We start from the raw sequence: 27,103 nt of genomic DNA on the forward strand, positions 1-27,103 counted from the left end.
CTTGGAAAGAGATTGAAAAGATCGATAACTAAACGATATGTCAAAATTGACGTTAACTTTGATTCCGGTCTTATTTCAATAAGACATCAATAAGAGATGGTTTAGAGATCTAAGCAAGATCTAAGTGACTTCTCGAAAGCTCATAAACGTGATTGGTCGTGGAGCATACTTGTCAATTTTGACAGATAATTTGATACGTCAAATTATGAAAACATGTCTTAAAAATGGCGAAGTCGGGTCAAGAATGTTTGTTTTTGTTATTTTGCTCGATGATAATATTTAAACTGTTAGCTTATACTGCAGTAAACTAACGTGGAAGTGTGCAGCTAATGAAGAATTAGTCTTGAAACCATTCTTTAGTCAACAGTCAACACCCGGCACTCCATCCATTGTGGCTATTTGTTAATAAAAACCAGCGATCACTTTACTAAAAGCAACTACGGGACAACTTTATCCCCTATGAGAACAGTTCCTGGCGAAATCGTCATTAACTAGGTAAATGGAAAACATAAATCTATATATCGTGCCCTCACGAAACAAAGGTTCTCCGAAGCAGATTCATCCCCTGTTCAAGCTAAAAGATGATTCGTTCGTGCTAAGTATCAATGGACTAGCAGACTTAGAATCCTAGAGGAAGGCAGCCTGGGGTCGCAAGAGTGTCACGACAAACTTTTGGAAGTGTTGACGTCGTGGTTGTTCGCGCCGCCTGGTTCCAGCTAGTTACTCATTTAGGTACACGTGGACTGTCAAGATAATAATTTTATTTGTGGTGATTTAAGATAAAGTGATAGTGCCTCTTTTGTTTGTGTTACCTCAATTACAGGTTTGCTATATGTAAGACTATCTAAAATTATTTTAATTCAGAAAATCCGTACACTGTCTTGTGATGACCCATTTAAATATAGGCACTTACCCATCAGTTAGTAACAAACTAAAAACAATGTTGCCTTGTATGACACAAAATTGCTTCTTTCCACTATCTGATTAGTTGTAGGTACATACATAATATTGTACACTAACTTGTCTGCTTATGAGTTACAAATTGTTTCATAATAACTCAATACCCTTATAGTATATACGAAAGTGATCAATATAGTAAGTTATAATGTTTAAATATTAGGCAAAATAATATTTTACTGAATAAACTCCAAATCAGATGAGCGGCCCAAACAGGTCAATATTCTAAGTTATAGATAGACTAGCTAAAGAATGGGTTTTCTCATCTTTCTTCTAATAATGATCTGTAGTACCATTAACTTACTTTGGTGGGTCCTAGTGGGAATGATTATTCTCAGTTGTTACCAGTAAAATATTTTAATATTCAATATTCACAAAAATATATAACACATAAATATACAGTGAGTTATTTTTTCCTTTGAAAGCCGTTTCAGTAAACGGCTCCAGAACTGAAAAAACATTTTAAAACAAAAAGGTATGAAATTAATAGTTCTTCAAAAAACATTCTAACAATACAGCTACTTCATAATTAAGTTTCTAGTATGTTAATACTGATAATTAAACATTTCAAATTTGTTTCTGTAGTTACCTCCTTCTCCTACTCCTCTGGAGTTTCAGGCGTACATAGGCTACGGAGACTGCTTATCATCAGGCGGGCCGTATGCTTGTTTGCCACTGACTTAGTATAAAAACCTGTAGTAAAATAAGAACAAATCAGCGGTGCCACTATGGTTCTATTTTTATCACTTGTCACTATGCCCATCACTCGCACTTACATACATACTTGTTAGAATGTGACAGGCGTGGTGACAAATGATAAAGAGTTGACCTTAGCCCTACAGAGAAAGTTAAACTACAATCATTAGTCTTATCAGCGGTGGCATCATGGCTCCATTTTTATCACTTGTCACTATGCCTGTCACTTTCGCGCTTACATATTTGTTAGAACGTGACAGACATGGTGACAAATGATAAAGAGTCGACCATCTTAGCCCTACAGGTCTTATCCATTAAATAAGTGCGAGAAAATTTACTTATCTTAGATGAGTTTTCTGTTTATTTTTTTTCTTTGATGACTCATTCTTTGATAATTTATTTTGACATTTATTAGTGATCTCATGTGTAATATAAGAATTGCTTCATTGTTAATAATAATATAATATGTTATGAGTTATGATTATGAATAATAAGATATTATATGCTGTGCCCTTGCAGGGTCCATGTGAGACATTGTATATCATGTATAACATCTATACTGTACCATGGTTGCAATAAAGAATGATTATGATTATGATTTAGTACATTGTGTAGTCCATACTAATATTTACTGTTGAAAACAACACATTTGTTATTATTTATGATTGGATTTTATATTATTTATTTACTGGGTTAGATGTGTTTGACTGCTTTTTATCTGAACCAAAAACCCAATAATTGGTATAAAATAATAGTTTGTTATGTTTATTTAAGCAAGGCCTGTACTTTCAAGGTAGTAAATAAAAAATTAAAAAAGAAATATTTTTTATTTCTATAGTTCATAAATAATGCTCCTTTTGTGACCGATCAGAAAGACACTTTACCCCCAATTTTAAATTCTACATTGTAGTGCAGAGATTGTTAGCAGAAGTTGCTAAATTGCTACCTAGGTTTATGGTTGAAACATTCAAAATATTTTAGAGGATAGTGGACGACCACTTCCCCCATTTTCCTCCCTCAATATTGACATTATGAATAATATTTTTAAACAATTTCATGTATATTAACCATATATATATATATATATATAAGAAACATACACCACAAAAAAATACACAGTCAAATTTCGTTTAAAACAAAAAAAGAAAGTGGACAAAGAATTCTCCGAAGTGCAAATAATTTATGCCTAACTTTATCGCGAACTAAAAACTTTGGTACTAAAAGTATAACATGTCAAGATGCACGTATGTACAATGAACTTCCGAAGAATATTAAAGACGCGCCAAGCTTTTCAATATTTAAAAATAAATTAAAATCCCATATACTCTCTGAAATCCCGGTTATCTAAATGCGGCCCTGGCAAACACGACGTCTTATCGCGAGCTTATAGTCACCGGCCGGTCGCCCAGTGCCATTGCGAATAACATTTTAATATTTTGTATAGTTCTACCTACCATAATGTATAAAAAAATATATATACTATCTAAGTACATAAAAAAATAGGAAAACATGTTAATGTGATTTTTATTGTCTGTTAGTTGATGGGGTTAATATACTTAACTAACTATCACTCAATAGGTACTTTTAATTTAAGTTCTTAGTTAAGAGCCCTTAATCCTTGGAGCGTTCTCCGATTTCACGAAATAACGCTCGATAGATGGCGTTGGCACTCGGTACGCGAGCGCCGGCAACGCGACGCGCGTTTCAATGCAGACTAGAATAATCTTGATAGTTTTCAATATAATTTCAAGCAACATTAATTTTAGTGTCATATGATATCATATGGGCACTCTTTATTTTATTGTATATGCACAGTAGTTTTTTTTTTTATGTACACTACTACTAAGTGTACAGACTACAGAGTGTACTATAACCCTTGCTCTTTATTCTGTCTCTTTCACACCAATGGAAAATGAAGAAGTTACTAAATGACTGCAGGTATAAATAAAGTATATTAGTGCGATAGAGAGACAGATAGTGTTTCGTTGTCGTATCGTAAACGATTGGCATGTTGGCCACACACTTGCTTAGTGCCTAGCCAAAATACCAATCGTTTGCGTATATTAGTGCGATAGAGAGAGAGTAGTGTTTCGTTGTCGTATCGTAAACGATTGGCATGTTGGCTACGCACCCATGATACCTAGCCAAGAAGCCAATCGATTGCGCATATTAGTGCGATAGAGAGACAGATAGTGTTTCCTTGTCGTATCGTAAACGTTTGGCATGTTGGCTACGCACCCATGCTGCCCAGCCAAGATGCCAATCGTTTGTGCATATTAGTACGAGAGAGAGACAGATAGTGTTTCGTTGTCGTATCGATTGGCATGGTGGCTACGCACCCATGCTGCGTAGTCAAGATGCCAATCGTTTGCGCACATTAGTGCTATAGAGTTTCAGTGTTATTTGAAATCACGTTAGGGTTTGTATTATTATCTTTGACCCGAATGAAGTCCATCCAGGTTCTTATGATGGAGTCAGGAGTTGGTCACCAGAACTCCTAATCTACTCATTATAATTCCATCGTGCTTGGGCTCAAAAGATTTGCCCTGACGAACACCATCGATCTAGATGAGGTCCAGGGTCTCATGACGGAGTCAGGAGTTGGTCACCAGAACTCCTAATCTACTCATCATAACGCCATGATGGTGCTCGTCAGGGCAACTCTATTGAACCCAAACACGATGGAGTTATGATGGGTAGATTAGGAGTTCTGGTGACCAGCTCCTGACTCCATCATGAGACCCTGGACCTTATCTAGATTGAAGGTGCTCGTCAGAGCAACTCTATTAAGCCCAAACACGATGGAGTTATGATGAGTAGAGTAGGAGTTCTGGTGACCAACTCCTGACTCCATCATGAGACCCTGGACCTCATCTAGATCGATGGTGCACATCAGGGCAAATCTTTTGAGCCCAAACACGTTGGAATTATAATGAGTAGATTAGGAGTTCTAGTGACCAACTCCTGGCTCCATCATGAGACCCTGGACTTTATCTAGATTGATGATGCTCGTCAGGGCAAATCTATTGAGCCCGAACACGATGAGGTTATGATGAGTAGTTTAGGAGTTCTGGTGACCAACTCCTGACTCCATCATGAGACCCTGGGCCTCATCTAGATCGATGGTGTTCATCAGGGCAAATCTATTGAGCCCAAACACGATGGCGTTATGATGAGTAGATTAGGAGTTCTGGTGACCAGCTCCTGACTCCATCATGAGACCCTGGACCTCATCTAGATTGATGGTGCTCGTCAGGGCAACTCTATTGAACCCAAACACGATGGAGTTATGATGAGTAGATTTTAGGAGTTCTGGTGACCAGCTCCTGACTCCATCATGAGACCCTGGACCTCATCTAGATTGAAGGTGCTCATCAGGGCAACTCTGTTGAGCCCAAACACGATGGAATTATAATGAGTAGATTAGGAGTTCTAGTGACCAACTCCTGACTCCATCATGAGACCCTGGACCTCATCTAGATCGATGGTGTTCGTCAGGGCAAATCTTTTGAGCCCAAACACGATGGGATTATAATTAGTAGATTAGGAGTTCTGGTGACCAACTCCTGACTTCATCATGAGAACTTGGACTTCATCCGGGTCAAAAATAATAATGCAAACCCTAACGTAATTTCAAGTGAAAATGCGTTTTTCAGAAAATGGCAGCCAAATAACACTAGACCTTACTCATAGTGTTGTGTTCCTGCCGGTGAGTAAGGTTGCCAGAGCTCAACGAGGGGCGGGAGGGGGTTAGGGTCGGCAACGCGCATGTAACTCCTCTGGAGTTGCAGGCGTACATATGCGGGCCGTATGCTTGTTTGCCACCGACTTAGTATTAAAAAAAAAGTAACACTGAAAATCCATCAATAAGCGAGTCTGTTAGGCATACTGTAAAAAATGAACTTTTATTAAGATTTTCTAATCGCAGTATATAGCACTTCTCGGAACTCCGTAGCTGATTACGATCGCAACGAATGCCTGACAATCGAGCACAGGTCCGTCCTCTAAGCGCGCTCCGCGCGGACTGAGAGCGGGGCGTCGCTGCTGCGTGATTTATACGTGTTTAAAAAAAATATAAATTTACGGCAATGTAGGTCCCATAGTTACGATTTTTTTTTTATAGGTTAACATAAAGTTACAGTTTGCTATAATATTATTTTTAAAGCGAAATATGCGTACAATTTGCGGAAATAAAATATAATAAAACCCTGTTTTCGCCAAAAAAATGAAGAAAACTCGGAAGGTATTTTATCAGTTTTTTCAAATGAATCTTCGATTGTTAATCATTCCAGCCCCTCGTACGAGATATGTTGAATCAAATTGTAGTCATTCATGTACCAAATGATTCTTGTTTATAGCAAAATTGAGAACCGAAACGCCACATCTCACTGCAAAATTTGGAAAAGACTCCCAAAAAACCTCATTAAAAAAGAGGTTTAAAAGAGAAAATGAAAATTTGAACTGTTGGAGCCCCTAGTTTAGGAAACGATTATTTAAGTACGTTATCAGTTTTTGAATAAATACTAATAGTTACGTCGTAATCTTGAATGAAAAAGGAAGCATTTTACAAAATACGCTCGTCTGTAGGAATAAGGACTCTTAACTTTGTTTTATTTTATTGCTTTTCCTGCTGCAACTATATACCTAAGCTATGTACGCTCACGAATCGTCATAACTATTTATTGTGTCTAATATTGTAAACAACCTACTCATTAAGTGAAATGTAAATTTCTTTTGAGTAAATAAAAAAAATGTCTTTAAAAAAAAAAAAAAAAAATATATAGCTATGCCCCTTTGTTTTCCTCTTTTCGATTTATTATTATTAGGTATAAGATAGGAGCAAAATGAGAAGGTACTTAGCATCGCACGTTTACCCAGTATCACAGCAGTCTTGAAACAGAGACGCTTACGGTGGTTGGGGCACGTGCACAGGATGGAGCCCTCTCGTTTGCCACGTAAGGGCTCCTCTACACGATGGCCCAGCGTAGGCCAGTCCAAGGGACGCAGCTATGCGGTGAAATGAGATAGCAATATCACTTGCTCCCTCTAACTGGCCTACGCTGGGCCATCATGTAGAGGAGCCATAAGACTATCCTAAGCGAAGTAGCGCACGCGAAACGACCGGTTGGGCGACCAATGCTTCGTTTAAAGGATAGCGCAAAGCGAGATATGTTGTCCTTCCGGATCGATCCCACCAACTGGGAAAGGGAGGCTGAAGACCGCGAGCACTGGAGGAAGACCCTGGGAGATGGAGTAGTTGCACACGATGAAGCATGGCTTAAACTCCTTCACACTAGGCGAGAACTGAGACACCAGCGCGCTGTTTTCCCACCTTCGTCACCGGGCATGACATTCTCCTGCCCGCCATGCGGTCGCGGCTGCCGCTCTCGAATTGGGCTTACTAGTCATTTACGTAAGTGCCTTAATGTTATGGGCGCTGTTCAAACCATCATTTAATTGATGTTAAAGGCCAAATGATGTGGAACAAAATACAAATTCCATACAATTATCAAAAACACTTATAATATTTGAAAAATCTTAAAAAATCAAACAAAGGGGCATACGTATTATTTATATACATAAAAGGGTGTAGCAGGATAGCCTAGGAAAAATTGCCCCCAGCGATTTTGGGCCGAAACTGTAATCATACGATGCCTTTTGGGGAGGTTATACTCTGCACAAAGTTTCATCCCTCTGTTACCCCCTGGGGGTGAAAAACACCCGATTAACCCCAAAACTGTTTTAATTATTTTTTCCTAAACTATGAAAGTGACGAATTTCAAATTTCGTACAATTATTAATAAGACTAAAAGCTATGTGCTAAAAAAATATTAACCCCCTAACCATTTAAATTCTTGTAAAAAAAACAAAAATGAAAAAAGAATCATCCTGTATCTCAAGTTTGGCTCACGGTACACACACCATTTTTTTTTTAAATGTACCAATTTATATTCTATATTATATAAAAGTTTCATGGACCTACTCCAGAAGGAACATTGCGAAATTAAAATAAACGTACTATTTCGTAGCCACTAATCATTATACTCGTATCATGCTTAATACGCAACGTCTCGGACCCGAAACCAAGATAATTTTAAAAAACCGGCCAAGAGCATGTCGGGCCACGCTCAGTGTAGGGTTCCGTAGTTACTCTTCCGTCACAATAAGCTAAACTGGAGCTTTAAGTATAGTAAATTGTTAACCAAGGGATGAAACGGTACCTTTCACGCGAGTTAAACAAATAGGCAAATTTGCATAATCAGTACCTAATTAAAGTATGTCTTTTTACTATGAAGGGGAAACTTTTTGCGATAACTCAAAAACAGCTAAACTGATCATGTCCGCTATAGTTTTCATTTAATGTCTTTCTTAAGCTCTACTTCCACGATTTTTTTCATTTTTTTTGGACCTATGGTTCAAAAGTTAGAGGGGGGGGGACACATTTTTTTTTCTTTCGGAGCGATTATCTCCGAATATATTCACTTTATCAAAAAATGTTTGTTGAAGACCCCTATTAGTTTTGAAATACCTTTCCAACGATACTCCACACTGTAGGATTGAAGCAAAAAACAAAAATTCACCCCCACTTTACGTGAAGGGGAGGTACCCTCAAAAAAAAAAATTAGATTTTATTGTACGACTTTGTCGGCTTTATTGATTTACATATCCATGCCAAATTTCAGCTTTCTAGCACTAACGACCACGGAGCAAAGCCTCGGACAGACAGACAGACAGGCAGACGGACATGGCGAAACTATAAGGGTTCCTAGTTGACTACGGAACCCTAAAAATGTTTTTATAAATACAAATGAGTTTGATTCATACTTCTTTATCCCCACCTTTTTCAAATCGGGCACGAGCAGCGCCAGCGGTCCGATCGCAAGCCATTGTTTATTAATAATGCAAGGCTCTTAGTGGGAGTTCAATGAATAGTACGCACCAAAGAGCCAATACATATTAATTTCGCAATGTTATTCCTTCTGGAGTAGGTCCATGAAACTTTTGTATCATGTAGAATATAAACTGGTTCATTTTTGAAAAAAAAAAATGGTGTGGTACCATGAGCCAAACTTGATATACAGGTTGATTCTTTTTTTATTTTTGTTTTTTTTACAAGAGTTTAAATGGTTAGGGGGTTAATATTTTTTTAGCACATAGATCAATCATAGATCTTATTAATATTTGTACAAAATTTGAAATTCGTCACTTTCATAGTTTAGGAAAAAATAATTAAAACAGTTTTGGGGTTAGTCGGGTGTTTTTCACCCCCAGGGGGTAACAGAGGGATGAAACTTTGTGCAGAGTATAACCTCCCCAAAAGGAATCGTTTGATTACAGTTTCGGCCCAAAATCGCTGGGGCAATTTTTCCTAGGCTATCCTGCTACAATTGGAAAATCAATATATTTAAATTTTTCATTGCAATAATTTTCATATAATGTCAATTGTGCTGCGTCACGCTCTCCCCAAATAATCTTATTACATAAGTACTATATTACTTGTAATATTATTATTTCTAATTAAATTTAAATTACAAACTAATTCTAACGGATGATGGTCCGACCAGTACACGTCATAATGTATTTTTATACTCCGTATTAGTTTCCGTGCCGCTTCAGATACTACACAGTGATCCAGCCAGCTTTTAGTACCATTAATATCACTAACATAGGTGTATGTATCCGAGGCCACTCCTAGAATGTCTATGTCCGCACATTGCCATCTAACATCCGCACAAAAGTCTAACAACTCCTTACCGAATCGTCTGCCCGGGTGAGCGTTGAAATCCCCTAATATGAAGACGCAGTCTACCTGGCACTCCTCCACTATTGCCGCCATTTCCCCTAGGCATTCCGTAAATTCGGTAAGAGTCTCCGCAGAATCGACGGGCATGTACACAGAGAACACCAAGAGCGAACGATCCGATAACACTATCTTTACAGCAGCGAGTCGCGCACTTTTACAATGCACAATCGAAACCGATGTAAATAAACATTTCCGCCACAATAACGCCACACCGTGCACCGCCGTACGGCCTACCGCGTAAAATCCCAGCTCCAGTATCGACCGCCGATGCTACACCCTTTCGTAAAAATATTGTCACCGAAATTTAAATGCGACTTTCCTCACTCCAGTGAGTGAGACAAGCTTTCGTCATAATGATGATGCCTTTCATTCATGAATGTAAATAAATGTGGTTAACTTTACTTGATGTTTAATTTTATTAACCTTTAATAATGAACTCACTACTGAGGTGAAAAGTTGCGTGTCACACGAGAGCAGTTATTTTACATCTCGTGTTTTTAACTCCCTCGCTACGCTCAAGATTCTAACTTAGAATCACTCGCTGCACGAGATGCAATCACGAAGATGCAATTATAGAATCTTTCGCTTACTCAAAATCAACACTCGAAAGAAAAACCAACTTTCCTGTCTTGTTGCACAAATAACTATGTACAGTACATATGGTGCTACTTTACCGCACTAGTGCGAAAATTAGCGTATTACGTTACTGTGTCGAACATTTAAAGGCCCATATGTACTGTAAAACGTTGTACGATACATGTGCAAATAGGTAATTCGCAACTCGTGCCGATTTAAAACACTCCCTTCGGTCGTGTTTTAATTTATCGCCACTCGTTTCGAATTTCCTATTTTCGCACTAGTATCGTAATGTACTATTACAGTACATACGGTGCTACTATAGTGTTACGCACTAGTGTGTAAATTAGCACATTATGTAACTAAGTATGTCGAAAATTTAAAGGGTCATATGTACTGTAAAACGTTGTACGACACATGTGCGAATAGGTAATTCGCAACTCTTGTCGATTTAAAAGACTCCCTTCGGTCGTGTTTCAATTTATCGCCACTAATGTATCGTAAATAACTATTATACAATCGTGATATAATAAATAAATATTATAGGACATTATTACACAAATTGACTAAGTCCCACAGTAAGCTCAATAAGGCTTGTGTTGAGGGTAATTGGTTAGTCTTATTTGCAGGCAATAACGGACCAGCGTTGGACCAAAAATGTTACGTCATGGAAAGGGCCACTAGGGAAACGGGGTATAGGAAAACCTGTTACTAGATGGGAAGACGAAATAAAAAATATAGCTGGTCAAAACTGGATGCGAATAGCTCAAGATAGAGATGAGTGGAAAACTCTGGAGGAGGCCTTCACCTGTGAAGACGGGGTTCTTGCTACATATTAAAATTCATTTTGAAATAGTTTTAGAGCTGCCATTGGGAAGCTATAAGTAATTAAGTTTGCTTATAGTTTTTTGATGTTGGTTCTAAAATTATTTTAACTTAACTCTAAACAACAATGTTAAAATGTTAAAATTTCGCAAGAAATAAAAGGCTATTTTATTTTATTTATTTATTATTTATTTGCAGGTTCATACATTTGCCATTTAATGCAAGTAGCTAATGTATGAACTCGCAATAAACACTAATCAATGTATAAACAGACCCCAATGTCAGCCTCACATACCTGAATGGGCTGTGTGCCACACTTTCCCATGCTGACCTTACATGAAGTTGAATTGAACATAGGTACAGTTAGCTGCAAAAAGTATGTATCGAAAGAATTGTACTTGGTACTACACTCTTATTACGCTGCGGGCTTAGCATGGTCTTAGTTATCACGCGATATGGTGACAATCTTGTTGTTAAAATGACAGTTTTCTTCGATTTTATCGTTCACACTACGGTTGCAGACGATAATAGGAGTTATCCACATTTGACAGCGATAGATGACAATCGACAATTTGCATAACATGGTCGTCGGATAATTTGACACATTATCCCATTTTGGCAGTTCAATATAGTTAATTTTATCTACGTGCTTCTTAGGTCACGACAAGCGTTGTCGTGGATGCAAAGCTCATGAAAAAACCTATGTTAAGGTATAAATTATCAGTAAGTATCCGTTTTTCTATGATTTTATTGAGTGTTAGTTATTGAGTGTTAGTTAGTTAGTTAGTAGTGTAACTCCTCTGGAGTTGCAGGTGTACATAGGCTACGGAGACTGCTTACCATCAGGCGGGCCGTATGCTTGTTTGCCACCGACGTAGCAAAAAAAAAAAAAAAAGTTCCGCTGCATATAATATTGTCAATATTTTCTTTGCAGGGATGTCGAGATTTTTTTTTCTTCCAGCTCGCAACTGCTGCAGAGGAAAAAGAAAGAAGAAGGATTCAGCGACGATCTTTGAGGGACGCTGCAAACCCCTTTGATATGCCGGACGAAGAGTTCCGTCATATATACAGAGTACGAAAGGAGTTAGTGTTATATATTTGTGAAGAACTCAACGCCGACCTCCAGCCTCACAAGGGTGATGGATTGCCATCTCACCTTAAGGTAAAGCTATAATATTGCAGTGTTGCTCATATAGTACCAAAAGTTTGTATGTTAAGATACCGCACAATCACACAAAATTAGCTGATACAAATATTTGGGTGAAATTGTTGTTTATAACATAACAGAGGTGCTACATTATACCTTAAAATTTAAATATTTCTTAAGCGAAAAAATTTACTTAAATAATTAAGCTGTGTACAACTACTTAAATAAGATTCTAACAGCATTACATCTGCTGGCTGATGGCAATTATCAACACGGGACTGGTCAGGATCATGGTTTATCTATTGGTCAGACGACTGTAAGCCACAGTATCTCGAACAATTTGTAGATGCTGTGAACAGAAGGTATGTTTATTGGACCACTGAACTACTAGGCATCAAAAACTGTGAGAGTATACTAGGGCTATCTTAGTAGTTTTTACTTTTTTGAATAAGCATCAGTGTTGATGTATTGTGTAATGAGATAGGTATTGTTTGATAGTTATGTTCAGGTAGTTAGTTACATTGGATACATAATCTGGAATTGCAATACTAGCTAGGTTTGACTAAGGTTAAGTTCTAAAACGTGCCATCTAAAATATGCTCCTTTTTACAGACTTAAAGACCAATGGATAATAGTTTTTCCTGGAACTGATCGGTCCCGACGATCAGTTGCCTCAGGATTTGAGGATGCATATGGTCTGCCAAATATCTTGGGTGTAGTAGACTGCACTCAAGTGAAAATATTTCCCACCTGTGCCACACGGAGTGCAATATCTGAATCGGAAAGGCGTTCACGCTCTTAATGTACAGCTAGTAAGTTTCAATTTTAGTTACAAATAATGATTTTTTTATATTAATCATAAAATCCTCATCACTGACCACAATGTATGTATATTATAATTAAATAAAGAAATATAAATACTATGGGACAATCTAACACAAATCGACTAAGATAATGATGTACCTAATCTAGATTGATTATAATAATTCATTAAAATAATAACTTATATGTTACTACTTGGTTGTCACCAATTCTCAAATAAGAATATAAATAACCTTATATCTTCAGATTGCAGATGTCAACTGTAAGATCTTGGCAGTAAACACGAGGTTTCCTGGCCGTGTGCACGACTCTTTCATATTTAACAATTCGTCCATTTAGGATGAATTAAGAAGATTGTACAATGGCCACATTGGGGAGTATTTCCTTCTGGGTAAGCAGAAAATTGTGTATCTGTACCTAGTGTAAATTTATTCGATGGGGAGACGTGACGTACGCGTTTGCGTTAACTGTCATTTTGTATGGAATTTTGAGTTTCCAAAACATCCCGCTTGGCGCGCTGTTTCTAAATCCCTTAGCACCACTTGCACCATTTCACTAACTCGGGGTTAACTGGTTAACCCTGGAGTTACCATGTTACCAGTACAATTTCACATTGGGTTAACGGTTTAACCGGTTAACCCCGGGTTATTGGAATGGGGCAAGTGCATGTTAGTAAATGTACTAAGATCACGACCACAGAATAAATAGTTCATGACTAAGTTAATATACCTATCATAATGTAAATAACCGGCCAAGAGCATGTCGGGCCACGCTCAGTGTAGGGTTCCGTAGTTACTCTTCCGTCACAATAAGCTAAACTGGAGCTTAAAGTGTAGTAAATGGTACCTTTCACCCGAGTTAAACAAATAGGCAAATTTGCATAATCAGTACCTAATTAAAGAAGTCTTTTTACTATGAAGGGAAAACTTTTTGCGATAACTCAAAAACAGCTAAACTGATCATGTCCGCTATAGTTTTCATTTAATGTCTTTCTTAAGCTCTACTTCCACGATTTTTTTCATATTTTTTGGACCTATGGTTCAAAAGTTAGAGGGGGGGGGACACATTTTATCTCCGAATATATTCACTTTATCAAAAAATGTTTCTTGAAAACCCCTATTAGTTTTGAAAGACCTTTCCAACGATACCCCACACTTTAGGGTTGAAGCGAAAAAAAAAATTCACCCCCACTTTACGTGTAGGGGAGGTACCCTAAAAAAAATTAAAATTTTAGATTTTATTGTACGACTTTGTCGGCTTTATTGATTTATATATCCATGCCAAATTTCAGCTTTCTAACACTAACGACCACGGAGCAAAGCCTCGGACAGACAGACAGACAGACAGACAGACAGACAGACAGACAGACAGACAGACGGACATGGCGAAACTATAAGGGTTCCGTTTTATGCCATTTGGCTACGGAACCCTAAAAAGGCATAAGCAAGGGGGAAGTTTCGTTAGTTGTTCAGATGATTAAGTATTATGTAACCAAAAAATAATAATTTCAGGTGACTCGGGGTATGCTCTTGAGCCATGGCTCATGACGCCAGTGCTGAATCCTGCCCCGGGAAGCCCAGAAGCAAGGTAGGTACACGGTCTGGCACTGTCGCGTGCGCAACAGGATCAAGCGTACCAATGGGTACCTCAAAAACGTATTCCGGTGCCTGGGCCACGACCGCGTCTTACACTACAGCCCGACGAAGGCATCGTCAATAATAAATGCATGTTGCGTAGTATACAACATAATGCAACATTATAGGTAAGTGAGCTTAACATTGCAGATTCTCATCAGTGATAGAGAGGTTAGATAAGTAACGAAATTTTCTTGTTTCGCGGTAGACCCTCAGGGCCTCCGCTAGCTGACGCGGGCGCCCGCCGCGTGCGCACGCTCGCGGGTCCTGCTCCCAGGCCAATTCCGTCGCACGCACCCGCGCCACTTAGCGCTATTCATACAATTTGTTATTAGACGGGGCGTCCGTTCGGATAATCCGCGTCAGCTAGCGGAGGCCCTCAGATTGTGATGGATTGTGGTAGTTGTGACCCCTACGCAGAGTTTCGCGTAATATTCCCTATTAAATGAAGATAAGGGCAAATGGAATAAATTTCATTGTTCAGCGATTGATGAAGAAAGTTTCACATTTTTACTCTTTATAGTGATGATTAGATTTCTTCTTTAAATTCTAATATTCTTACCGATGTTCTCCTTTTTCTTGCAGAAATGTTCCCGAGGAAATCGTAGGAGATATTGATGAAGACGCTCCTCAAGAACTTCCTCATCGTCATGCGCAAAACGGACTACTATTAAGAGTGGCGCAGGAAAAGCGTGCGCGTCTAATAAATACATATTTTGCTTATTACTATGTTTTATTCTGATACAAATACCTACCTAATATACAAAACGTAGAAAAATGCGCAATGCTTTAGATTCCCTTAACTTTGTTATGGCTACAGGAAAAATGGGAAAGAGTTAACCATATTATAAAATGTGTATGAACCAAATCCCTTTTTCCCGCTCTATGTAGTAATATACTAAATAAGTATGTATTTTCTTTCAAGAAATGTAATCAGAACATTATTTTACTAATAAAACACAGTTTTCAAAATCAGTAAACTTTAATTCCTTTTGCTCGGAAAACAAATAGGTAAAAACTCAAAAACGCCCCGAAAACCCCCATATAGCAAATTTAATTGAAATCATTTGAGCCATTTTCGAGATCACCGTAATCATTGACATATATCTAAGGACGGGCCTTATGGGCAATAAGAATAACCGGTCAAGTGCGAGTTCGTTTACCTCGCACACCGAGGGTTCCGTACAAACTTCAAATTTTCTCATGAAAGACTTGACCAATGTAAAAAAAACAATTTTTATTCTTAAACTTCGGAGATGAGAGAGGGGGGGGGGATGGTATTATTTTCACATTTTCCTTCATACGTAAATTTTTTTTCACAATGAAAATAAAAAATTGTTTTGTAATTTTCAATTTGAGCTCTTTCAAATGATACCCCACTTGACCTATTTAACTAGACTTTGCAATTTTACCCCCTCTTCATATTGGGAATTTTCCATTATTAATACTTACAAATAAAATAAAATAAATACACATCCAATATGTTTGGGTCAGCGTTATTCATTACTATTCCAAATTTCACATCGATAGCTTAAGTACTTCTCGAGATATTTAGCAATAGCACCATAAGGGTTCCTTTTGTACCTTTTTGGTACGGAACCCTAATAAACATACGGTGTGTATTTTTGATATGGCCGCAAACGTAAACTAGACGGAGGGTGCGAGGACAGCGCTTAGCTCAGACGTCTTCCTCTTCCATTATAACTGTGTCTTCCAAGTTCTCAATAATCTCGGTGTCCTCCAATGTGTTAATACTGGAACAATACCAAAATATAATTTATAATAATAATTAAGAAGTGGGTCCTTTATTCAAGGTACGAGATATTAACGGTGATTACTTTTGAAGCCACATCCATATATGTGTGTAAGTTGAGTCTCTCGAGCAACTCGCAGATGGCGTTGCAATCGTTTAAAAAACATGTCACTAGGTACAACAAACCCAAAGGAACAAAACCGACATTAGACGATTCGATGGTAATCCCAGCCAGTGTAGACGTGCCTCGGCCGAGGCGGCGCACTAGGGCGAGGAAAACGCGCGCTGCGCCTCGTCCGAGGCACGTCTACACTGGCCGTTTTGTGCGTGAGGAAGTTGCCTGGCGCGTATGCTCGCTCTGTGTGGACCCGGCTATTTGAGTTACTTTTGTTTGGTGACTAACTAATCAAAGATGAAATAAGATTTACCACAATTATGAATGAGGAGTAGAAATTCACGATAAAAAAGCTATGCATTTGACATTTCGAAAGACCTCCGTCTACACTAGCACCCCTAGTGGCGAAATTAAACGCGGTAGCACTCATTCGGGCGTTAATAATATTGTATTCCAAAGGCTCTCATACACGAAAATAAGATCTTGCTCCTTGGAAAGGTCAGAGGATGAACCTATAATTAGTCAGGTAGTTCAACCTCAGGGTAGGAGTGCTTGTTCATTCGTTCGCGTGTTACTACTAGTACATACTACTTAAACAATAAATAATACGTTTATTTGTTAGTTGATATGAGCAAAGAAAATTTGAAATAGAGGTGGATTGTCAATGAAAATTTTGTAGCTACAGCAGATTTACTGCCATCTTTAGGCACACGATTAAAACTTTTAGAACGCCATTTGACTTTGATCCTTATTCTTTTACTGATGTGTCAAATTTGTTAAATATCAGAAAGGGGCGCCATATTACCGGGCATAACCCGGCCCGGGCCTTTGATCTATTAGATGGCGCCACTTTTTGATATTTAACAAATTATACACATATCAGTGTACGGATAAGGATCAAAGTCAAATGACGTTCTAAAAGTTTTAATCATGTGTCGAAAAATTGCAGTAAATTTACTGTGGCTACAAAGGTTTCTTTGAGAATCCACCTGTTTCAAATTTTCTTTGATATCAGTATTAAAAGTCTTACCGATTCGCCAACAAGTCGTGCCCCTCCTTCAAAACACTCCATTTTTGTTTCTGCGCCTCATTAAAAATTTTCAGTTCGTTCAGGATATCCTGTCAACATAAAATATGTTATAGCAAGTTTAAACTAAGTGGTATCACAGAGCACATAATAAATAGCGCCATCTACCACAATGGAGATTATCTGTTCTACATAACTACATTTACTTGTTCCAGCTCATACTAAAGTTGCACAAGAAAGCCTTCATATACCACTGATTTCTTACGGGCTCCCCGTATACCTACTTATTGTGGGAATACAGAATTTGAGTCAAACATATCCATACACAATTTACGGTATTAACAGCTTTATATCTTATTTCTGTTATGATAACTGACTCACACAAAATATAACTATAATAAGTTGTCAAATTTTATGAACATTTAACTATTAACAACAACCAACACCAGATTTGACTATTATGATACTACCAAACGCTGATATATACCGCACACGAATGAGAAGCTAATAGGTTACTTAGGATTGAATAAGTCTAGTGTTATGAAATATATCTATACATATAATAAAGCTGAAGGGGGTCGAAAGTCTGTACATGGAAGATATTCGAAAAAAAGTAGGCTGGGGATACTAAGAATCGATAACAGAACACGTTCCAACAGTTTTTAGAATTTTTGTCTATTTGTCTGTTTATCTGTTTGTCTGTTTATTTGACCTCGCATCACGTGAAAACGGCTGAACGGATTTTGATGCAAACTTTACTAATCTGTCGAGAAAATCCCCGGCCAAGTTATAGGCTATAAAAATTTAACCCCTAGAAGGGGGGGTAGCCACTACACTCGATTGAGTTAAGTTTGCACCTGAATCTTATGGCGCTACTTAGGAAGGAGGTGCACACTTTTACAACAAATATGTGCTACGAGTATCGAGTACCCTGCTAAACTAACAGATATGGTGCTGAAATTAAGCCACCGAGGAAGGATTTTGCCAAATTAACTCTAAAGTTAGAAAAGGCGGGTACGGATATCAATTCAATTTCAATTGTGTTGATGTAATAATACAACGAAATTAAACGACAGTAAATAAATTGCCATACATTGCACACTGAGTAAACATTTAATAATCAAGTAAACTAATAATTTTTAAGAAAAAAAAACCGACTTCAATGAGGGAGACCGGTGAAAGAACGATTATTGTTGATTTTTGATTTCATACAATTAAATTAAAAAGACCGTTTCCTACGCCTAATTATGTAGAAAAGGAGGTAATATGTTTTTTTTTGTCACACCCACCTTGACACATTTCACATTTGCCCTATGGTTGACTGGTAAGATACCTGCAATAGGGAATTCGACTGTATTTAAGATAAATTATTTCACACCATGCATGAAATAAAGCACCAGATAATTATTAAAAAAACTAAACAGGATAGAAATATAAAAATGTGCCTTGAAAACCTAACTGCTTGACAAAGATGCAAAGAGAACAAATTGCCAAACGTGAACTATGCATCGTTGAAGAGTTCCGTTCTGTTCATCATGAACAGTTCTACTTCATAAAATGTCACTTCTACAAATGTAAATACTTGATTTGTTGATGAAAATACAAAAATCACTATATGTATGCCTTTCACATTTGAAGAGTTCCCTCCATTCCTCATGGACCCCATCGTCAGAACTAGAACTTGACAAAAATTTGTCTTGAAAATCTAATTTACTTAACAAACACAGCGAAGAGGACAAATCGCCAAACGTGTACTATGTATCGTTGAAGAGTTCCATTCTGATCATCATCAGCAGTTCCACTTCATCAAATGTCACTTTTTTAAATGTAAATGCTAGATTTGTTAAAGAAAATACAAAAATCATTATATGTATGCCTTTCACATTTGAAGAGTTCCCTCGATTCCTTATGTTTATTGTGTTATGTAACTGAGTTTTGATAAAAACGGGACCAATCTGTATATATATAGATTCAAGCAAAAAAATATATTTTTTTAAATCGGTTCAGAAATGATGGAGTAACAAACATAAAAAAAACACACCGAATTGATAACCTCCTCCTTTTGAAATCTTGAAGTCGGTTAAAAATGAGTTTACTTACATACTCGTAGTTAATAGTTAAGTAGTGGCAAAATCAACACACATCAACACGCGTATAACTGCATAATTATAAAAAAAAATATTTTCTCCGTCATGAATTATACCTAATCGCAATTTTATCGTATCCATATTCATACGTACCTATCGCTTCTTTTAAGCACTTAATAATGGCTACGAAGGTGGGTACTATGAAAAAAAAAATTCTCTGATGTTTGCGGTGTAAATGTCAAACGATTTGGGACTCGCATTTTATACGCGTTAAAATGCCATAAGAACTAAGAACTGAAAATGCCTTCCCGAAAAAAGCGAACCTTTAACGAAAGTCTCGCAACGCATTGAGGTTACGAAAATATAGCGACGATCGTGATATTAGGCGTAGCCACAACTACCAGAGACGTTATGCAGGATCGTTCCATCCGTTGAAAACCTCATTCGCAGCGTGTACGGAGACCTGAGCCATTTTTGGGTTTGTGAGAGATCCATACTCACGCCCATAGAGGAACGGTCCATGCTCACGCAGAAAAATGAGCAGGCGGAAATCGAAGGTGAACATGCAGTATATAATTCCATTAACACTGTCTTAGATGAAGGCAATGTCACAACATACCCGGTAGAGTTCCTTAGTTCCTTAGCTCATTGAGTGCTTCAGGACTCCCAGCACACACATTAACCCTGAAAGTTGGAGTTCCAATCATGCTTCTTCGGTATATGTCGCCTCCGAATTTATGCAACGGAACCCAGCTAAAAGTAGTGCAGCTGCAGCGAAACCTCATTGAGGCACAGATCCTGAAGGGGTGCGGCGCCGCAGAAGTCGTGTTCATCCCGCGCATCCCCCTCATCCTGAGCAATTTCCCGTTCCACTTCAAGCACCTACAGTTCTCCGTGAGCGTCTGCTTCTCCATGAACATCAACAAGTCGCCGAGGCAGACGCTGCGCGCCGCCGGCGTGGACCTGCGCACGGGCTGCTTCTCGCACGGGCAGCTCTACGTGGCGTGCTCGCGCGTTACCAGCCGCACGTGCTGATGCCCGCCGGGGACACTCGCAATGTGGTGTACAAATAAATATTGTAAAATGTCAATGTTATGTACATATACTATTACATACCTACTTATTAGTATGTAACTGTAGATATAATTATATGTATACATTTAGTTGTGCATACATAAACATAGGTAACTGTAAACAAAATGTAAATACCTACTCGGCCTCAAGTTTTTGATATCTATTCTCCTTTCCTCTAATCCTACGAGTACTTCTAACTAATAGGTATTACACCTAAATTCGAAAGTGTTCGGAAGTATGGATTTCTATATGTATAGTTCTTACCTTTTCATGCTTAGACTGATTGGTCTGGAGCACCGATTTGGATGATATTTTCCATGGACATGATTTGGATAGGTACAGTCAAGGACGTAAAAAAACACAAAAGTGGAACTGTATTGTCCGATATACATCTACTACTCTATGTCGTTTAAATCACGTCAAAAATTTGAATAAGGGCGAATTTGAAAAAAAAAACGATTGATTTTTGGAGTGTAGTTTTATTAAGTGGTACCTATTTGAAAAATATTTTATCTGGACTACAGTCCTCTAGCGTATCCATCTGTCAACTTTACTTCAAGTTCCACCTCCAGGGGAGAGGCAGAGAAATTAGATAAATGAGCCGGTTACTGATACAAACCGAATTCCACGCGAGCGGAGCCGCGGGCACAGCTAGTTAGTAATAATAACATTGCCGTGTACCGTCCAGTCAAACATATGACCATGGTCAAGATTTCAAGATAAATAAAATTCCAGCCTTTCAATAAAATGCATGTTAATTATAAGTTTCATAATAACCCTCTTATGGGTAGTTGGTGGTGTTATTTTATTTAAACGGCACTGTACGATACGAGAAATCCCGAAATGTAGATTTTGCGATTGCTCGCGTATATATATATTTATTATTTGTATGTTTTATCAATACAAATAAGGTCAGATGGGGTAAGCGAAATATGGAGGCAAGAGAAACACTTGTAGGGAATGGTACGTCAAGTATGGAGCTTACAGGCTTTATGTATGCATTCTTACTGCCAAGTTACTGTTTTTCTTGTCCCAAGTTAAATAAACAATGTTTCTCGTACTCAACCTGATCTTAAAACAGAATTATTAGTTCATAAATTAATTAATTACTCTTAAAATATTATCATGCTCATGCTGCAGATGATTAAATTGTGCTGTCGAAGGTGCCGGTTCCGTCGTGCGGTTGCGGGGCAAGTACACAGCTCTGTGTACGTGGATACGCGTGCAGGGCGCGGATCCACGTACACAGAGCTGTGTACTTGACGTGCAGGCAGGACAAGACGTGCGGGTTGGGCGGTTATTGCGGAACGAGCGAGAAGGGCGGGACGGGCATAGCGGGCGGCAAGGGAGGGACGTTCGGGTAGTCCAGGACTTGTGGGCAGTACTGAATGCGTGGAGCGTATAGGGCTGGCAGAAGGAGAGGGAGACGAGGACAAATGAGAGGTGGAGAAGTGGGGTTGTTCGCTGAGCAAGGCCGCAGTAACGGTGGCGGTTGTTGGAACAACAACGAGATTTTCAGCAGTGGCAGAAAACGTGCTGCCAGCCACACTGTTCCCAGCACCCGAAAACTCAACGTAGTCGTCAATCTGAGGCAATGAGCACATGCAAGTTTAAAATATTTGTTATAAGAATGAAAACAAGCAAAAGATTGTAAAAACTTTTACCCGACTATGATTTTTTTCTTAACTATAGCACCTCTTCCTTGTCCAAAGTCAGTTAAATATTATTATGTAGTCTATGTCACCCCATAAAAATGAACCTATAAACACCTCATTCACCAAAATTGATTAGTAATTTATACACAACAAAAACATACCGGCATATATACGGCATCCATACGTAGACTGCTAAAATCATAACCCTTCCCATTCTCATAGTCGGGTAAAAATAATTCCGGTTAAACCAAACCAAAAACTTAAAAAGTAAATATATCTGAAAATGCTAGCTTCTGCAAGGGTGTCGCCAGCGGGGAGCAGGTGCCCACCTAGAGAATAAAATCTGTTGTCATTTATACATGATTAGCCGGGTCCACACAGAGCGAGCATACGCGTGAGGCAATATTCTCACGCACAAACTGGCCAGTGTAGACGTGCGCTCGGGCAAGGAAAACGCACGCGCCTCCTCGGTCGCTCTGTGTGGACTCGGCTATATAAATTCAACAATATTTATACCCATAGTCATAACTGCATGCGATTATGGCAAAATTAATACACTAACTATACTTATTAATAGTATTAAAACAGCTTTTACAGTACAGTCAGCGTCAAATACTTTGTAGCAACCAAAGTAGCCAAATAGTTCGGTACACCATATATTTAGTATGGTGTACTACGAAGTATTTGACGCTGACTGTACATATGGTACTACTTTACCGCACTAGTGCGAAAATTACCATATTACGTTACTGTGTCAAACATTTAAAGGGTACCTTATGTACTGTAAAACGTTGTACGATACATGTGCGAATAGGTAATTCGCAACTCGTGTCAATTTAAAACACTCCCTTCAGTCGTGTTTTAATTTATCGCCACTCGTTTCAAATTTTCTGACTTGTTATTATATGCCGATACTAAAATATACACCATTATTAAATCAAGTGATGATTGTATGAAACTTCAAGCTGATCTTGATAGACTGAGTTTATATTGTTCTATGAATGAACTGTACTTGAATGTCGAAAAATGCTGTGCCATTACATTTACAAGAAAACGCAATAAGATAGAGTATAATTATTCATTAAACAACAAAAATTTAAGGGTTTTGTCTGAAGTGAAGGACCTGGGGTTAAATCTTGATAGCGAACTACAATTTATTTCACATATTGACAAAATTTCAGCAAAAGCATACAGAATGTTGGGATTCATTTTCCGACAAAGCAGGGATTTTACAAACCCTAAGACTCTGCAACTTCTCTTTAACGCATTTGTTAGGTCCAACTTAGAATACGCTACTACAGTCTGGAATCCTCATTTCAATGTTCACATTAACACAATTCAAAAAATTCAGAACAAATTTATCAGAACAATGAAATTTAATATAAATTTAAATCTTTTTGCCCTGACAATTTCTCTCTTCAACCCCGTAGAGAAATTCGAGATCAGATATTTTTGTTCAAAATCATACATGGCCTTATTGATTCTCCCAATCTTTTGTCTAAAATTTCAATTCGATGTCCTGATCGGCGAACTCGCTCCACAAACCTATTTGCAATTAACTTTGGTCGTACTACATATGCAAGAAATAAGTTCTTAGCTAGAGCGTGTAGAACTTATAATGAAATTTTTTCTGATATTGATATATTCCATTTATCATTACAACAGTTTGTTTCTGTAATAAAATGTACAGCTAATAATAATATTGATTAGTTACTATATTTCAGCATACTTGCCAATTTGTTAATATTGTTTTCAACAGTTTGAGTTATTTGAGTTTTGCATGTTTTGATATTAATGTTAATTTCTGAGCAACATAATTGTTATTACTCATTAGTGGAAACTGTTTGGCTTGTGGATGTGTAATCTGATTAACTATGTGTGTTGTTTTTGCCTGTTTGTTTCCCAAAGGTTTAATTAAATAAATAAATTAACTATTTTTCGCACTTGTATCGTAATGTACTATTGCAATACATATTGTGCTACTTTACCGCCCTAGTGCAGTAACTAGCACTATACATGCATATATTGAAAAGTGCCATATGTACTGTAAGACGTTGTATGTACAATATACATGCAAAAAGGTAATTTCCTACTTTTTGCACTTGTATCGCAAAGTACTTTTAGAAACTACTTAGCCTGACATTAACTCAACAGATACAATAAACAAGACACAATAAACTCTTCATGGTCTTAGTTTAAGCAAAGAGAAATAAGAAAGCTTAGATTACTCACTTCATAAATATTATTAAGAAATTAAAATCAAATCAAATGTTCGACGACCGGTTTAGCCTAGTGGGTCACTACAGCAAAACTATACATATTAAATACCTTTTTTAGAAAACATTATAATAAGCAACTGACTCTTTGACCTGCATTATCATGACCTCAGTAATCATTAAGATGTTAATTTTATTAGTTATTATACTTCATTTTATTACTATGCACAGATTGCACTGTAATTTCATTCAATATTATATAATTATAAAAAAGTGTCTTGTTTAGGAAGACTTCTATGCGGACTAAGTGATGGAAATCTTAACTATGGGAAGCATATTTACTTACCACTTTCCATGCCTGCACTGACTTATTGGGCCCGTGCTCCCTTAAGGCCTGTGCAAGGGCCTCCCATTGCGCCTCGTACCTCTGGGGTCCTTAGAGGCCCGTCAAATTCCCGGTTGGCGAACCGGGTGTGCTGTGACATGTATTCAACGAGCAATCTAATTTGTGCTGCGTTCGAGCGACTGAAAAAAAACAGTCACATAAGTTAACGATCAAAGGAACTGGCAAATAGCTATATTTTTCTGCAAATAAATTCTTTTTGTTTTGTGTAACTTACATTTTTGGATTTTTGGGTGGCATCCTTTCAAAAGTGGTAGCGGCGGTTTGGCCAAACACTTCACAGTAATAACACGCAAACTGCCGATAAAACTTTTCAAGTTGTCAAAATAGCAAACAACGGAACAACATAAACGGAAAAGGCTTTAATATTTCCTGAGGAGTAGTGGGCAACATATTTTCATCACTGTGATCACTGTCACACATTTTTATTTAGTATTATTCACGGTTTCACTCACAAAACAAAACTTTATGAGTTTTCAAACTTCAACAATGACTTCAACGCAGAGGAATACTCGTGGGCGTCCGTTGTAAAAAAAAATGTTTGTGTTTGCCTAACAATCACAGAACAGAGGGCCTACCGTGAACCACGTTCGACGTGTTGCCTCCCTGTCATACTTACGTACGAATTTATAAGTGCGACAGAGAGACAACACGTCGAACGTGGTTCGCGGTAGGCCCTGACGCGTCGCAGCAGCGTGCAGCGTGTTTAAGTAGACCGAAGTATGACAGACGCCGCGACGGTATTACATTTCGAAACGCCACCGTTGGCAAATTTGCATTGAATTGAGTCTCCTTAAACAAGAAATATTTTATCGAAATATGTGAAGTTCTATTTTCAACATTTTTATAGTAGCGATAAAATTCGGTGGTTTTCCGATTAATATTATTTAGGAACGCACCGTAAATTTTATACTGCGTACTCAACTTGAATTTGCGTACTATTTTTAAGAGGTGCACGTAACGGAACGCAAAACCCATCTGGCAACACTGACTAAGATCTTTCAAAGATATTCTAACGTCAAAGTGACATTGGTCATCCGAATCGTGCAGCTTCTGTCAATTATACCACATACAAACGATATCTAATTGAGAACTTATCTATATCTAAACCAGAACTTAACGATCTCATATCTTTTCCGTATTGCATTTTTCGAATAGGGCCGTTTGTTGTTATAACGGTAATAGAAATACATCATCTGTGAAAATTTCAACTGTCTAACTATCACGGTTCATGAGATACAGCCTGGTGACAGACAAACAGACGGACAGTGGAGTCTTAGTAACAGGGTCTCGTTTTTTTTTTACCCTTTGGGTACGGAACCCTGAAAAGGTCGTGTAAATATTTTTAAAACGTTGGCTAGTAAAGATGTTAGTGAACTCGACCGTACAACAGTTCTTAGGGTTCCGTCTCAAAGGGTAAAACGGAACCCTATTACTAAGACTCCGCCCGTCCGTGTGTCCGTCTGTCACCAGGCTGTATCTCATGAACCATGATAGTTACACAGTTGAAATTTTCACAGATGATGTATTTCTGTTGCCGCTATAACAACAAATACTAAAAAGTTCGGAACCCTCGGTGGGCGAGTCCGACTCGCACTTGTCCGGTTTTTTTATCAAATTTACGACCAAATTAGGTTCTCGTCTCTTGTTATTTCATGACGCAAGAGCGACGTGTAAAATACTCTGCGACGTCTAAAAGCTGCAATTATCACCTCGGATTGAACGAAAGCCACCGTTATGTGGAATTTACTAACGCAGCTACCTACTTAAGTATTTACTTTCATGTTTAGCTGTAGGATCGGTAAAATGCGCTAGGGATCCAATCTAGCTAACAAAAAACTGAAAATGTAGCATAAAAAACAAGTGAAACGATTTTTTTTCCAAGTTCAAGTCTGCTAACTCATTTGGAAAACAAACACCAAACATTTTTGTAATTTTTTGCGTAAAAAATGTCTTCTACATTTTCCTAATCAGAAAACGATACTGAATATGCCCTTAAACGGATTCCCATAATTTTTGGTCCACCTTGTATGAGAGTTGGACGGATCATTATGGGTTTTTTTCTTTTATGTACATTAAGTGTTTCACTACGACAGCTAAATATGTTGGCGAATCTCAACAGTGCCTATCGCCATCTGTCACGCGCTGTCACTGTCATTCACCTCGCGCACGGCTCTTACACTAAACTTGCGCAAGCGACACCTGCGCGGATTGATGTTTATGTTACGTTTTCGTGTTTTATATATTTCTGCGCATACCTATTAGATGTAGGCAGTTATGGTATTACACATAAATAATAACGAGTTGGTTCT

At 38.0% G+C, this 27,103-nt stretch overlaps 1 protein-coding gene and 2 long non-coding RNA genes across 8 annotated transcripts in view; 1 reads left to right on the forward strand and 2 right to left on the reverse strand.

The window, feature by feature from the left end:
- LOC133522694 (axoneme-associated protein mst101(2)-like) overlaps nucleotides 1-27,103 on the reverse strand; it is a 255,262-nt gene that overhangs the window by 85,274 nt on the left and 142,885 nt on the right. The window lies entirely within an intron of this gene.
- On the forward strand, nucleotides 11,813-15,184 carry LOC133522691 (uncharacterized). 3 transcript variants are annotated; one of them, XR_009800112.1, is made up of 3 exons: nucleotides 11,813-12,817; nucleotides 13,074-14,589; nucleotides 15,047-15,184. It is a non-coding gene; the product is annotated as an uncharacterized LOC133522691 (long non-coding RNA). The 3 variants fall into 3 exon arrangements; XR_009800110.1 differs by having other exon boundaries at nucleotides 11,813-14,589; XR_009800111.1 differs by having other exon boundaries at nucleotides 11,813-14,414.
- On the reverse strand, nucleotides 15,425-25,420 carry LOC133522690 (uncharacterized). 3 transcript variants are annotated; one of them, XR_009800109.1, is made up of 4 exons: nucleotides 24,735-25,420; nucleotides 22,334-23,086; nucleotides 17,360-17,448; nucleotides 15,425-16,215 (listed from the first exon to the last, which is right to left on the reverse strand). It is a non-coding gene; the product is annotated as an uncharacterized LOC133522690 (long non-coding RNA). The 3 variants fall into 3 exon arrangements; XR_009800108.1 differs by having other exon boundaries at nucleotides 15,425-16,841; XR_009800107.1 differs by lacking the exons at nucleotides 15,425-16,215; nucleotides 17,360-17,448 and having other exon boundaries at nucleotides 21,861-23,086; nucleotides 24,735-24,913; nucleotides 25,009-25,414.

This window comes from Cydia pomonella, chromosome 11, assembly GCF_033807575.1.
Source record: "Cydia pomonella isolate Wapato2018A chromosome 11, ilCydPomo1, whole genome shotgun sequence".
Classification (NCBI taxonomy): Eukaryota; Metazoa; Arthropoda; class Insecta; order Lepidoptera; family Tortricidae; genus Cydia; species Cydia pomonella.